General features: G+C 37.5%; 1 long non-coding RNA gene across 1 annotated transcript in view; it reads right to left on the bottom strand.

Moving 5' to 3' along the window:
• Positions 1-14,836, bottom strand: part of LOC131174136 (uncharacterized) — a 30,315-nt gene extending 15,479 nt beyond the window's left edge. The window contains exon 1 of the long non-coding RNA XR_009144375.1: positions 14,166-14,836. This is a non-coding gene — a long non-coding RNA (uncharacterized LOC131174136). The remainder of the gene's footprint in view (positions 1-14,165) is intronic.
• Between the last annotated feature and the right edge of the window lie 1,023 nt (positions 14,837-15,859).

Genomic DNA, 15,859 nt, shown 5'->3' with positions numbered 1-15,859 from the left:
TGGCAGGAAGGCCTCTGATCCTGTATATGGCAGTCCAACAAAACTCGATGGGATGTGTTTTGGGGCAACATGATGATACTAGACGGAAGGAAAGAGCTATTTATTACCTGAGCAAAAAGTTCAATGATTGTGAGTCAAGGTATTCTTTCCTAGAGAAAACTTGCTGCGCACTAGCTTGGACAGCGAATCGCCTCAATCACTACATGTTGAATCACAAGACATGGCTCATTTCCAGAATGGATCCTATCAAGTATGTATTCGAAAGCCCATTCGTGCCAGGAAGGATAGCCAAGTGGCAGGTCATACTCTCCCAGTATGACATTGTCTATATGACCTGAAAAGCAGTGAAAGGTAGCGTGATCGCTGATCTCCTAGCAGAAAACCCTATCCAAGATTATGAAGCTTTGGATTTTGAGTTCCCTGATGAGCATATTAATGAAGTAGACTGCGAAGAAGAAGAGCCAGCTGATGTTTGGGAAATGTATTTCGACGGAGCTGTCAATTTGTCTGGTAATGGAATCGGAGCTGTATTGGTATCCCTGGATGGAAAACACTTTCCGATAGCTATCAAGTTGAGATTTGACTGCACCAACAACATCGCAGAATATGAAGCTTGCGTAATGGGTCTACAAGATACTATCGAAATGAAAATCAGAAAGTTGGAGGTGTATGGAGACTCAGCTCTGATCATTTACCAAGTCAAGGGAGAATGGCAAACTAAGGATCCGAAGCTAATCCCCTATCAGAAGTACTTACTAGAGCTGATTAAGAAATTCGAAGAAATCTCTTTCACTCACCTTAGTCGAGACAAAAATCAATTTGCAGATGCCTTGGCCACCCTGGCTGTTATGGCTCAAATGGAAGAAGGGCAAACGACTCAGGTGTTAAAGATTAAAGCAAGAAGTGAGCCGGCTTACTGCTTCATGATCGAAGAAGAACCTGATGGTAAACCTTGGTACCATGACATCTTGCTCTACATCAGAACCAGAGGATTCCCTCCAGGGGCAAGCAAAAACGAAAACAGGATGATTCGGAGATTAGCATTGGGATACTTCCCCAGTGGAGAAACCTTATACAAAAGAAGCTCTAACGGCGAATTGCTGAGATGTGTGGATGCAAAAGAGGCAAAGAGAATCCTTTTCGAGACTCATGAGGGAAACTGCTCAACCCATGCCAATGGACACATGATGGCTAAGCAAATCACGAGACGAGGATATTTTTGGACTACCATGGAAAAGGATTGCGTCGAGTATTTCCGAAAATGCCATAAGTTTCAAATATACGCGGATCCGATAAATGTTCCGCCTCACCAATTGTTCAACCTCGTCTCACCATGGCCTTTCGCAATATGGGGCATCGATGTGATTGGTCCCATCAACCCTAAGGCATCCAATGGGCATAGATTTATCCTGGTGGCTATCGATTATTTCTCTAAATGGGTCGAAGCGACATCATATGCTCACATTACACAGAACACATTTCTCAAATTCTTCAGAAATAATATCATCTGCCGGCACGGCCTCCCCAATAAAATCGTCACTGACAACGCCAAGAACTTGAATGGTCCAAAGATCTAGAAGTTATGTGATCAATACAAGATTCAACATCTCAATTCCTCCCCATACCGTCCCCAGATGAATGGAGCGGTGGAAGCCGCAAACAAAAATCTCAAAAGAATAATTCAGAAAATGACGATCACTTATAGGGATTGGCATGATATGCTCCCTTACGCCCTTCACGCATACCGGACTTCCGTAAGAACATCAACTGGGGCAACCCCTTATTCGCTGGTTTATGGGATGGAGGCTATATTACCTATCGAAGTTGAAATTCCTTCCCTAAGGATTCTGAAGGAATCGGGATTGATGAGGTGGAATGGGTCCAGTCAAGGTTGGACCAATTAAACTTACTGGATGAGAAGAGGTTAGCAGCAATGTGTCATGGGCAGTTATACTAGAGAAGAATGGCTAGGGCATTTGACAAAAGTGTTCGCCCTCGCGAGTTTCAACCTGGGGACCTAGTTCTGAAGAAAGTTCTCCTAAATCAAAATGATCCTCGAGGTAAATGGTCACCAACCTATGAGGGACCCTATGTGGTTAAAAAGGCATTTTCTGGTAGGGCCTTGATCTTGACCCATATGGATGGTGAAGAATTTCCAAAACCTGTGAATACTGACACCGTCAAGAGATACTATGCCTAAAAAAAAAAAAGTAGGGGTGAAAACCTGAAAGGGCCCTCCTAGCAAAATGTGTGAAAGAATGTGAAAACCCTCGAAGGGCACTTTCTGTAAAAAGAGTGAAGGATGAAAACCCGAAAGGGCGTCCTGAAAGAGCAAACAAAAGTCTAGGGGTGAAAACCCAGAAGGGCATCCCAAGAACCAAAAGGGAGAAATAAGGAATGGGTTATGAAACCGAGGATGGAAATAAACCGTCATGGCATGAGGCTTCAGAGTACTTGAAAAATGACAGTTAAGGGATTTTACAGCTAACTACAATGAATATGTGAGATTTACCCCTGTACCCTTTAAAACTGTACCTTTGTTTCTCACAACCATAATAAAGTTATACTTTATTCACTTTGCTTTTGTTCTCCCATATACTCACTTTTTAATCTTATCCTTCTTCAATCTCTTTATCTAATGCGCTATTAATCATTTAAAATTTTGCTATAAGATTAGGATTTGAAATTGATAACCTCACGTACTTTGCTATGAGATTTGCAGGGAATGGCCTAAAAAAAAAAAAAAACTAGAGGTGAAAACCTGAAAAGGCGCTTCTAGTCAAATGGGCGAAAGGAAAAGTGAAAACCCGCAAGGGCGCTTTTCGTAAAGTAAGAAGAAAGTCAAGAACAGAAAAGGAGCGTTCGAAGAAAGGAGGTCGTAGGTCAAGTCTTGTGACTCGTCCTCCATTAATCATTGGCCTTCGGGATCTTGTTAAGTACACTTCATCAGGGGGGAACTTCTCGCATCGAGATTAGACTTGCTTTGTAAGTTGATTTTAATTTTCCAGCATTTTAAATTTCCTGTTATTAACCTCTAGTTCCTTGATCTAAGTTGATTTTAATTTCCAGCATTTAAATTTCCTGTTATCAACCTCTGGTTCCTTGATCTAAGTTGATTTTAATTTCCAGTATTTTAAATTTCCTGTTATCAACCTCTGGTTCCTTGATCTAAGTTGATTTTAATTTCCAGCATTTTAAATTTCCTGTTATCAACCTCTGGTTGCTTGATCTAAGTTGATTTTAATTTCCAGCAGTTAAAATTCCTGTTATCAACCTCTAGTTCCTTGATCTAAGTTGATTTTAATTTCCAGCATTTTAAATTTCCTGTTATCAACCTCTGGTTACTTGATCTAAGTTGATTTTAATTTTCCAGCATTTTAAATTTCCTGTTATCAACCTTTGGTTCCTTGATCTAAGTTGATTTTATTTTTCAGCATTTTAAATTTCCTGTTATCAACCTCTGGTTCCTTGATCTAAGTTGATTTTAATTTTCCAGCATTTTAAATTTCCTGTTATCAACCTCTGGTTCCTTGATCCAAGTTGATTTTTAATTTTCTAGCATTTTAACTCCGGTTACCAATCTCTAGGTCACTAACTTAAGTAGGCTTTAGCTTCCTAACCTTGAATACCTAACCGCCCAAAATATGGGTCTGAATCTTTACATAATTCCTTCACGGGAAAATTTTTCCCTTTAATAGAAATTATGTAAAGAGGGGCAGCTGTCGACACCAGATTTTGGCCGATCCCCCCGAAATTAATAAACTTTGAAGCCGATCCCCAACACAATCCCCTTTGCCAACCGACCACACTTCCGATCTCCCCTCAAAAGGAATTTAATTAATATCAAGTCTCCAGGTCATTTAAAGCCTCACCGATCCCTCAAACCAATTCCCGAGTCCCCTGATTATTTAATTATATTTTCGATCTTTCTTGTCAAATAAGATTGAACCAACATAAGGCCTTCGTACCACCAGTCTTATTGCCGGTCTCTCATTTAAAAATTTGAGAATGATAAAGGTTTCGACTCGGTTTAAAGATGATCCCGATCTTAAGTGTTCAAAGCCAAATTTCTAAATTTAATTAAGTCCCGTTTCGTAACTGATCTCATGCATATTGTGTTTTCCGATCTCCTATACTTAGATTAATAATCACTTTCAGTTGTCATTCTAATATGTTCAAACAATCAAGTGCTTACACAATTTAGAAACTTTCCGATCACAATCAATCATTGAACAAAAGGTGAACTTTCATTTCATTTCAAAATTTATACAAGTCATTCGGCTGGGGGTGATCCCCCAGCCTGAACTACATGTAGTTCATTTTCTCTCTCACCTTCAGCCTCCTCTTCGCTACCCTCACCCTCGTCCTCGGGAGCCAGATTGGCCATCCAGGAGAAGTCCTCCTCAGGATAACGCTTCTTGAGCTCATCCAGGAGATCTCTGTGAGCATTCACATAAGCGCCGGCCACTCCAGTCACCATTTCTTCTTCTTTCGCCTTAAGCTCCACAGCAAGATGAGCGAGTTGAGCAGCTTCATCAGCTCGGAGCGCCTGAACTTCCTCGAGAACACGATCTCGCTCAGCCAGAACATGAGCTTGCTCGGCCAGCTTGTCCTCATAAAACTTCATTCGTCCCTCAATTTGGGATATGTAGTCCTGAGCGGACGAAAGTTGGGATCAAAGAGAAGACACCTCATGACCCATCCTCTCGACTTCCTTACCCAGGCGATGAGCCTTCTCCCAGACCATGTGCTGGTTCACCAAACACTCCACATTCAGGCTCATAGATCTGGTCAAGATGTCATCAAGGTTATCCGGAGACAGCCTATCCCAATCTTCTCGAAGGCAGATGGAGGATGCCAAGACCTTAACGAAACCAGGGTTTTCTCAAACCGTGCGATTCTTCTCCAGTGAGTGGATCAAGACTTGGGCACCGCGGGAAAGGGACCTTACAGGAGGTTGAGAAGGACCCCCTTCCGCACTTGGAGCGACTAGAAGAGGTGGAGGCGGCTCTTCTTGGCGAGGAGGAGATCGGACCACTTCTATGACCGGAGGCCCAGAAGGTTGAGACGAGCCTTCTTGTATTTCCCCGGGCTCATGACCAGGCATTTGAAGCAGCTCAGAATGCTTCATCTCCCGTACCTTCCGGGAGATCTCTCTCTTTCGCTTCCGGCTCTCCTTAGAGGCTTCGCCGCTTGCCATACCTGCACAAAGAAGAGGTCAGTGAGATCGCTAAGGTCCAAAGATCTGAGATATAGAAAATACCGATGCCGAGATCAGAGAGCTGAAGCCCGCGATCTTGGCCAATGACCAGCTGCAGAGTCCAATGATGCAGCTCAGCCGTCACTGCATCCAAGCAAGAGAACTTCTCTCTGCCCACCTATTCCTTTAGCTCCATCACCATCAGGCCTTCTTCTCTATTTAGTGTGATGCGTTTCGGTAGTAGGGGACCTTGGTGCAGCCACCTGCGGGGGAAGCCCTCAAAGCTGTTCGGAATTTTGCTCCTCAGGATAAAGAAGCGGTTCTTCCAATTCTTTAGGGAGGAAGGTAGGTCGATAAAAAGTCCACAATGGGGTTTCGCCTGGAAGAACCAATACTCGTCGTCCTTCCGACGAGTCAACCTATGCAGTTCGGCAAATACCTTAGCTGTAGGACGGAGTCCCTTAGCTCGATAGAGGCCTCGAAAGGCTACCAAGATCAGCCACGAATTCGGGTGAACTTGAGCGATGCACACTTGGTGATATTTCAAAACTTCTTTGAAGAAGTCGTCCAAAGGGAATCGCAGACCGGCCTTTAATTGTTCGTCGTAGACCACGATCATATCGTTCTCCTCGAAGAAGTGATCGGCACGAAGATCGCCATGACACTTAATCAATTCGTAGGAATCAGGTCGAATGTTATACTCCTGGCTGAACGACTGCAGATTGGTTTCTTGAAGGACCGATGGCAACTTGTCCATGGGAAGAGTTTCCCTCCCCGAAGAAGGTACATGCCTCGATGATGCTGCTTGCCCCCGAGCTGGAACGGAAACCCTAGGAGGTTCGGGTCGCGCGCTTGGCCCTACCACCTCTACTTCATCAGACGACCACGAGAACTGAATGGAAGGAGGGCTCGTCGCTCTCTAACCCTCAGCGCCACTCATTTTCAAAAGAAATAAAGAATTTAAACAAAAAGAAGGATCAAAACTCTTACCGGAGTCTGATCGGTGTCAGAAAAACTTGAGAAAACGAGAGAATTTTGAAGTTGTCCGTGAGAGATTGAAAATGACATAAGGGAGCAACTGGCTAACCCCCACCCCTATTTATAGTCGTCCGAGCATTTAATGCTCACGATGTTCCAGGCAGTGCATCGGTTAGCGGGACTCGCCAGCTGTCTGACACGTCTCATGAATATTCCAAAATTCCATAAGGAGAGACTGGCTAGTTAGGGATCGGCTAATTAAGGCAAACGTTCTGAAGTGCGGATCGGATAAGGGCTGTTCAGTTGGAGACCAAATCGGATAAACACACTAGAGATCGGAGAACAATCAATAATAATAAAGTGATAATTGACAAAATAAATTTTATTTCCAAAAGATCAAATTACATCATTTGGGCGATCTCTGGAGATCAGATTACATTAAAGATCAAATTACATCATTTGGGAGATCTCTAGAGATCGGATTACATTAAAGGTCTGATTACATCATAAGGGCGATCTCTAGAGATCGGTGGAACATCCTATCTAAAAGGCCTATATCAAAGCCTAGTCTCGTGGCTGAGTCAAAAGATGTGTTTGACTAGGAGACCGGCTGAGGGGACTATGACTCCCATGAGAATGAGAGAGGTCATCATCAAAGTTACCGCTCGAAACCGAGCCGCTGTCGGAACACCCAGTGTGGAGAGGAACCAGATGAACGCCAAAGAGCAAACACCGGCGTTGAGGGGAATATTAGCAGTATTCTTGCCCAAAATCAGTTCGCCGATTATATCGGGCGAACGATTCGATATCGGTATGATCGAGGTCCTCGATCCAGATCGGTTAATTAGTCCAGTTCTCTCACTATCATCAGATAAGGTCATCATGATTTTTTGATCACCGGGATCGTAAATTTTCAAGCGAGGAACAAAAAGGGCAACAGGAAAAAGATTAAAAACTGTCATCTTGTCCGGGATTGTTGCCGGAGCAGCTAGAATAGGAAGAATGAGGAGAATAGGGGAGAAAGTCAAATGAGGTAGGGCTTACCGGTTGAAGGTATATATAGGAAAAATTTGAGCATTTATTACAAGCAGAAAACGAGGCGGACGCCTCGAGAAATGAGGGAAGTAAATGCTTTGACTGGACCAAACCCGCTAAAAGGAAGACCGGTGTGGTAAAGATCGGTAGAAGGGAGACCGGCATGAAAGATCGGAAAAGTGCGTGTTAGGAAGATCGAAAAAGAAAGGAGGTCGGATAGCAAAAAGAATAAGACAAACTTTCGCTAACCGTCGTCATAATCAGAGTCCAGGTAGTTAAAGCGTGGCAGACGAGATCCCCACCGCACGCCTCAGAATCGCCCGCATTCCTGACAAGTGCCAGAATATGTCATGACAGTGCTGTACATCTCAATCTCCACCGTTGATCTCATTTGTAAGGACGAGTCCAGAGCCCTTGGATCAAAGAAGAAGATGACAAGACCAGCGCCTTTTATTCTCAGCCCTCGGATCGCCCCGGATAAGAGAATTTGGGACCGTCTGATTAGACGAGGAAAAGTACAAATATTCTGAAGGGGATCTCGGCCGTCCGTTTTGATCCTTTTTAATTCCTGAGCCTCAGATCATGTCCTTCGAAATCCTAACCCTCCATCTCCCTCAAAATAGATCCTCGCCCTTCAGGGGAAGCACCCGGTTCCTATAAATACCTGCATGAAAACTGTTCAAGGGACGGGCAAAAAAGAGAGGTAGTTACTATAGCGGAAGAACTCTGAAATTTAATTCAGCTCGTTACTCTGCTGTTTTTAAGCTTTTGATAAGGAAAAACTTTTGAAACCAGTTTTCTAAAGTGTTTTCTTGCAAAAGGGATTCATGAAATACTGGAACTCTCCATTTTCAGTTCATTCATTATCCTGTGACGCTCTTACTTTCAGTTCTTTGTTATCTTTATTTCCATACTCATTCTCCAAGCTCAACTCCATTCAACTTGGTTGTTTAAACCTGATTGCAGTTTAGCTAAGCATCCTTCGTTTCTAGGAGAGCTTCAGCCTTCAGGCTAAACAGCCCGCGCTCCTATTACGTTCTGCGATTAATTCAGTAGGTTCGGCTCCTTACAGGTGAGTGTTTATATCTCCGTTTCACTAAAAGCTCTCTTTATTTTACGCATTCCCTTTACTTTTATGTTTGTAATCTTCGTCAAATTTATATGGTGTAATGAAGGTTATTCTCGAAGTTTACTTTCTTTGTCAACTGGTCCATTCCTTTTGTTAAGCTTTGCTACTTCTAAATGCGAGAGTCCTCATCTCAAGTAGCGTATAAGTAGTTCGATAAAATGTAGGTAGCTGTGTCTTAAGTGTTTCTGTAAAATAGAAGGCCTGAATAATACCTCAAGAAAATAATAGAGTTGAATCACTAGGCTAACATAGAAGGTGATTCAGTATGACGTCATAAAGCGGAATGAAACTAAATTTCAGATAAATAAACAGAACGGATTAGGTATAAAAAGGTACTGGTAAGGTAATTACATAGGAGATCGGTAAAATTTAGTCTGGTATCCTATGTCTGGTCACAAGGTACCAACAAGTTAAAAGAAGCCTTATTCCGACCCTTGGCATCTTTGAATGCCGGAACTCTTAGTCTCAGGTTCTTATGATGCGTAGCTGTAATTAAACCTCGAGAGATCGGAAAAGTCCTTATCCGGTCCCCATTTAAATGTTTAATAGAGGTCGGAGGAGAGTTCTTATCCGATCCTCGCCCGAAATTTCCATAAATATTTAACAGAGGTCGGAGGAGAGTTCTTATCCGATCCTCACCCGAAATTTCCATAAATATTTAACAGAGGTCGGAGGAGAGTTCTTATTCGATCCTCACCTAAAATTTTTAATAAATATTTAATAGAGGTCGGAGGAGAGTTCTTATCCGATTCTCACTTAAAAATTGTAACAAATATTTTGAAAAAGGAGATCGGAGGAGAGTTCTTATCCGATTCTCAACCTAAGAATTTTAATAAATATTTCAAAGAGATCGGAGGAGAGTTCTTATCCGATTCTCAAGCCTAAAAATTTTAATAAATATTTTAAGGAGATCGGAAGAGAGTTCTTATCCGATTCCTAAATTAAATTTCAATAAATACGTAAGATGATCCCCCCTGAAATAAAATTAATACGCAACAGCAACTCACTAAGGTTGTCTCATTTACTTATGTATCTGGGTAATCCGGATTAGTGAAAAATCAAATATTCCTTTTTGTCAAAAGGATTAACATTTCCATTCAAATCCTCCTAACTATGAAGAACGTGAAGTTAAATCTGCTTACCCTCATTGAGGGACGAGGTGGGGTGCCTAACACCTTCCCTACCCGTTTATGGAACCCGAACTTAGAATCTCTGTTTTTGAAGTGGTTTCATGTTAACTTACTTTCACAAATGGTTTTCTTTAATTTCCCTTAAAATTAAAGTGGCGACTCCTCACTTTTCCCACTTCGGTGAGTGTTCGTCCAGGCGACCGCAAAACACCTTGCGACAATTTGGTCTAACTTTCTTCATATGAAATGTTCTACTATGCCTTAGGTTTCCATCGGTTCAAGAATCACCTAAATCGGAGTTTTCTAGAGAGAGTTGTAGCCATTGAAACTTTACTGTTCAAATGGCAAATCTGCAGTCTGCAGATTCAGTGACCCAAATTGGATCAGTAATTTGATTGGGTTAATGGCATAATTTTGGTTGGTGTTCTTCATGAAAGTTTTAGGTCTATATCTCATCTAACCACTAGTAAAATTTCAGATCATTTTGACCTGTCTAGCTCAAGTTATGACTAAATGAACAAACACTATTCATTTGGTCAGGTTGTGCAAGGCAGCCTGCAATTTCTAAACTTCGGTCACTTTGTTCACTAGGTTTTAGTCACTTTTTGGGCAGACTTCCGAAATGAAAATTGTGTCATTTAGTGCCTATTTTCATCCCCAATTGGTCCCATATCCATTGGACTTGTAAAATTTCATTTTTGGTCCCTCAAAGGAAATTTTGGTCATCTTTGCAAAGACATGACCTTATCCAATCCGAATTGGTTTTTAATTCCAACACTTCTAACACACCTCACTTGGTCACAAATGACCATTTTTCACTTCACATTAGGTCAAAGACACCATTTACAAGTTTTTCACATTTTTGGTCTCTAAACCCTAATGTCCAAACCCTAATTCACTAACCTCATGCATTTACTTGATTCCATGCCTCTAACCATAGTCATTCAACTAACTAACGTTTACATACCCAATTAAATCCATCAAACCATGCAAATATACTCCCATATACATGCTGGCTGAAAATCATTCATGGTCCCTCAACAAATTTTTATTTCATTTTAAGCATTTTTCTAAGTTATTCAAGCTAAAAACACAACAATTAATCTCAAACTTTCAATTTGATGTGCTTACCTCAACTTTGATATCCAATCTTCAATTTTTCTCCTCTTTTCTTCTTTCTTTCTTGTTAAATTTCTTTCTCAAGGGAAGGGAATAAGGTTTTATGGAGTGATTATAGAAGAAGTTGGGATTTGGTAAGGGTTTCAAAGCTTGAAGACAAGCTTTAATGGAGGTTTAACTATGGAGATATGAGGGAGAGGGAAAGTGACGTTTTGAAGAAGAAGACTTTGTGTTTTATTTTTATTTTTTTCTTTTCTTTCTTTATGTCTTTTGCCTTATGGAAGACCCAAAAATCCATTTAATCAAATTATTAATTATGGGATTTATGGCATCATGCATGATGTCATGCATGATGTCATTTCCCTACACCTTTTTCATTTTCCTTCTTTTTTCTTTTTTTTTCTATTAGTTCTTTAATTTAATTTTCGATTCCGAAATTTTCTTTTCTCCGATTTTATTTGACAGTTAGGTCAGGAGTCAGCTCTCGGGGTCAATTGACCAAATTGCCCCTCGCCGGTTCATCTCGGTTTGTAATTAATTCCATATTTCTTCTGGCTCGCTGACCTAATTATTTGACTGGCTTAACAGTTCTTCTTCGTGATTTTCTCTTTTTCACTGTGTTCATAAGGGTCTTAAGGACTGCAACGTCACTTTTTACGGTTCGAAATTTGAGTTTAAAATGGCTTCGCAGTCTTTCCCGAGAAGGTCACCCATCGCTGTGACTCTCGGCTCGTTTAACTTCTTCTGTTCTGTTTTTCTTATTTATACTCAACTAATTGAACATTACTAATTATTTGTGTTTATGGCTTCTCTAATTGTCTTAAGTGTGGTTCTAATCTCCTTAATTGTCCGGACCAACTCCGGTCACCGGAACAGTGAAATCTACCAGGCTATGCAAACGGGGGTGTTACAATGGAGGTGACGTTTGCTTGGATGGAGTTTTAGTGCCTAAATTCAATCAATTCAAGTGTCTAGGTTCTATCATATAGAATAATAGAGTTTTAAATGAGCATGTAACTCATAGGATCAATACATGATAGATGAAATGGAGGAATGTGACCGATGTATCATGTGATCATAAGAATTGGTTGATTAAGGTAAATTCTATAGGATTGTGGTCATACTAGTTATGTTATATGGGAATGAATATTGGACATCTAAAGCACAACATAACCACAAGATGAGTCTGCAAAAAATGTGCATGTTAAAAGTAACACAACAATGAATAAGATTAAGAATGATCACATTTGTCAGAGAATGCATAAAATGAGAAAAGGTCGATTAACATAGTTTTGTCACTTTCAACATAAAGAAACAAATATTCTAGTACAAAAGTATGATATGTTAGTAGGTGAATGAAGGAGAAGGAGAAGGGCAAGGTGAAGACTTAGACGACGTAAAAGGAAGTTGTATCAAAGAATTTACAAACTTTGAATATTAATACGGACTTGGCGTCTAATAAAACTAAATTATAAAAAAAAATCTATATAGCGGATCCAATTAATTTGTAATTAAAGCTTAGTTGTTGTTAATTTATAACTTTATGAGAAACTTAGGAGTTAATATTGGGAACCTGCACCAATTTTCAAAGATAAAGTGAATTAATGTAATAACACCTGATGAGTGAGACGTTTTTTACATTTGAGTGTATAAAAATCAAATAATTTATAAATAATATATTAGTTAAAATTATAATATATAAAATTCACATATAAATATATATTAATAATTTTTTATTGATCGATTATATGAACAGTAAGATATAGGTAAGAACGTAGGAAACTGAAACACTCTTTACTTATCAAGCAAACAGTAATACAAGCAGCAATCATCTAGATATATCTTGACATTATCAATAAGGTTCTTATCACATCAAAATTAAGAGACATTTCTAATAAATTTCCTTACTTTTCTTCTCATTAATTAATTTCTTGATTAATTTTTCCAAAATCCAAAGAAAGAATTTTCGTTCGCACGTGACCAATACTTAGTGAGGTGATTCTTCACAGTCGACAGAGACATCGCACAAACAACTATTGGCTACAGCATATTGAAAAAAACGCAAACCATGACTTTAGATATATAGTGTTCCCACAATATCTTCAAATGCCCAATACTGACTTTTAATAAACAAAAGAATATGATTGCAACTTGCAACCTAGCTTCACTCTTTCAAAGTCCACTGACATTTCAGTCGTTTGGTTTGTGCTGATTTTATGTTTTTTTTTAATTATTATTATGTTAGGGAATTGTGTTTGGTGAGAATCAAAAGAAAATATCAGTGCTAAGTTTTGTTTATTTTACAAAAAATAATTTATATATAAAAAATATTTTTATAAAAAATATTTTTTTTCATGAGAATAATTTTTATAATTTAAATATAATATTAAATTAATTTTATTTATTTATTTCATATATATATATATATATATATATATATATATAAATATTTTCATATTTTAATAAGATTACCAAAATTTAAAACATAAAAAATAACTTTTTTACTTTAAAAATAACTTAATTTTCTTATTTATTTAGAAAATATTTTTTATTGATTAATTTTTTTGAATGTTCTAAATGTTAAAAAATATAAAAATTATTTTTTGTTAAACAAACGGAATCTAAATCATTGAAAAAACTATAGATCATTTATTTTTTTCCATATGGAAGACTGTATAACTATATTTGGTATTATTAATGAAATTGTTACTGAGAAAAAATATTTTTATATAATTAAAAATTAAAAATTAGTTTAAAATTGAATTTTACATATATTAGTCATAAAATTTTAAAATAATAAAATAAATCTTTTTAAATTATATTTTTTAGTAACATTTACAATGATATTTTATAAAAATATATATTTTTTAATTTTATATTTAAAATATTGAATTTTTTTGAACAGCAATTTTCTGAGGTAGACCCTCTTTGGATACATAATATTATTGCATTTGACTAACATTAAATAAAGTCTGCAGTTAAATGACTTGGAGACGGACTTAGTTTTAACTTTTCAGGTCTACGATAATACAGTTTTGTGGGGCAAACTTATCCCATGTCGGACCAAGTCATCACGGAGCTCAAAATTCTTTAATTATATTTTAATTTCTTTTATATATATATATATATATATATATATTAGAATTAAATATATTATATAATATAATAAAAATTATTATTTAATTTTTATATATTACTTTTGTAAAACTCTTTAATTTTTGTATCAAATTTTTTATTATAATTAAGAATTTTAGTGTCAATTAAATTATTATTTAATTTTTTTTATTTTAATAAAATTAATTAATTAATTTTATATTTTAAAAAATATAATATTTTAAAAATATTTTTTAAATAAAAATAAAAATTTTATTGAAGAGTTCAGTACCTAAACTTCACAATCGCCTAATGATTATTATTTGTCCTTTGAAAATTTTTAATAATATTCTTGGGTCCTTCACATCGTCTTGAGTCATTATAATTCATTTTAATTATTTTACCAATAAAAAAATATTTTATTTAATATCGAGTTATCTCATTATTTAGGTAAAGGTAAAGAGTTGGAATTTGGGTTTACCTCAAGTGATGTAGCTATCGGGAATCCATTTGGAGCATTTGAAAAATTGTATGATCGCTTGTAAGCACAACCACTTTCTGGGATGGTCCACTGAGCTCCTCGGTCAAGCTAAAAATCCAATCTGGATGTCGGTGAAATTTTGCCGATCAAGGCACTTTTGAGATGCCCAAAAGCCATTGATGGCAAAATCCAAAGTCCGTCCCCTAAAACTCCACTTCGATTGGGGAAAATTGGCTAATTTAAACTGTGTCTTTCGGTGTCCAATCAACGCGTAGTTGGTTTTAAATTGAAACCTGAGGTATAAGGGTTGTCATCTTTAAGTCTGATTGTCCAAACTGGTTACTAGTTGATCAGGATATTACTGGAAAACTCTAGTTTTCTCTCTTCTCGTACTGCTGTTTGAGTTGAGGTTGGTTGAGAAAGGAAGCTGGGATCAAGGGGGTTCTGTCGCCATTCAAAACGCGGCCATTCAGTGCTCAAAATGATCAAAAAAGCGTCGAAATTACTGCCTCCATTGCACCATCAGAAAAAAGTCGTGTCCATTGCCGTCACTGCTACTTAGGTTTGTGGCAGAACTCATATGTGTCCCTAAATCTATTGTCGGTGGCATCTGGTCTTCATAGGTTAGGAAAACAGAGGAAGGAAGGGAGAAAGTCAGGGAATTGTTTTAATTGGCTTTAATTGGCTTTTTCCTTTTGAAAATTAGTAAAATAATAGTAAAAGAGTAGTAGTACTATTATTATTTTCATCAAAATAATTTCTTTAAATAAAAATTATATTCTTAAAATATTAATAGAATATAGTAATATCACTATTATTAATAAAAGATGTTGTTTTATTAACTTAAAAATTTAGGTTGTTATGTGCGCTCTAGCTCGTTAGTAATTGCTAAGCACATTTTTAATTGGTAATCAATTTATATTAATTTTATTATATATATATATATATATATTAAATTTAATTACTGCAATAATACGTGAGAAATTTTTTAATATTTATATATGAAATGAATATTGTATTTCTATGCTTGATGTAATATTTATAATAAAATCATGAGAAAAATATTAATTTAAAGATTACATTAATTATTAATAATTCAAAAATAATATTGCAATTCATGAAAGAAGCTTATAATACATAATTTATAATTTTATAACTTGGCCTATCTAAGTTCAGCAAAACATAGCTAGTTCTAAGCCAAAAAAAAGAGGAAGGTTTCGATAGGTTAACAACTATTGTAAAACTCAGTCATTTCTCATGATATGATCCATATGATATAGACGTTTGGGTGTGCTCGCTTTGGCGCACGTTACATTAGCACTCGGGTATAATATTAAATGAGTAAGGGGTTTCGTCACATTGTTGCTCAAGTGTGTCAGAGTATAGGCAAGAGTTCCCACATCTTGATGGACAGGTGTGGGTAAGAAAGCTAGTCCAGGAGTGTAGGAATTGTTTAGGTAGTTGGAAGTTAGTCCCAATTCATTGGCGCTCAAGTGTGGCGCAAAATAAGAATAGGAAAGGGTTCCCACATCTTGATGGACAGGTATGGGTAGGGAAGCTAGTCCAAGAGTGTAGGATTTGCCTAGATAGTTGGAACCTAGGATCCTTAACTAGAAAGTCAATAGAGCTTGTGATACTATGAAAAGGATGATGGTTAACATATAAGATTGCCTTCAAAGAAACTAAATGGATGG

The sequence above is a fragment of the Hevea brasiliensis genome, chromosome 15 (genome assembly GCF_030052815.1).
Source record: "Hevea brasiliensis isolate MT/VB/25A 57/8 chromosome 15, ASM3005281v1, whole genome shotgun sequence".
NCBI classification, from domain to species: domain Eukaryota; kingdom Viridiplantae; phylum Streptophyta; class Magnoliopsida; order Malpighiales; family Euphorbiaceae; genus Hevea; species Hevea brasiliensis.
Note: the sequence above shows the minus strand (reverse complement) of the source record. Positions and strands in the feature narration are given on the sequence as shown.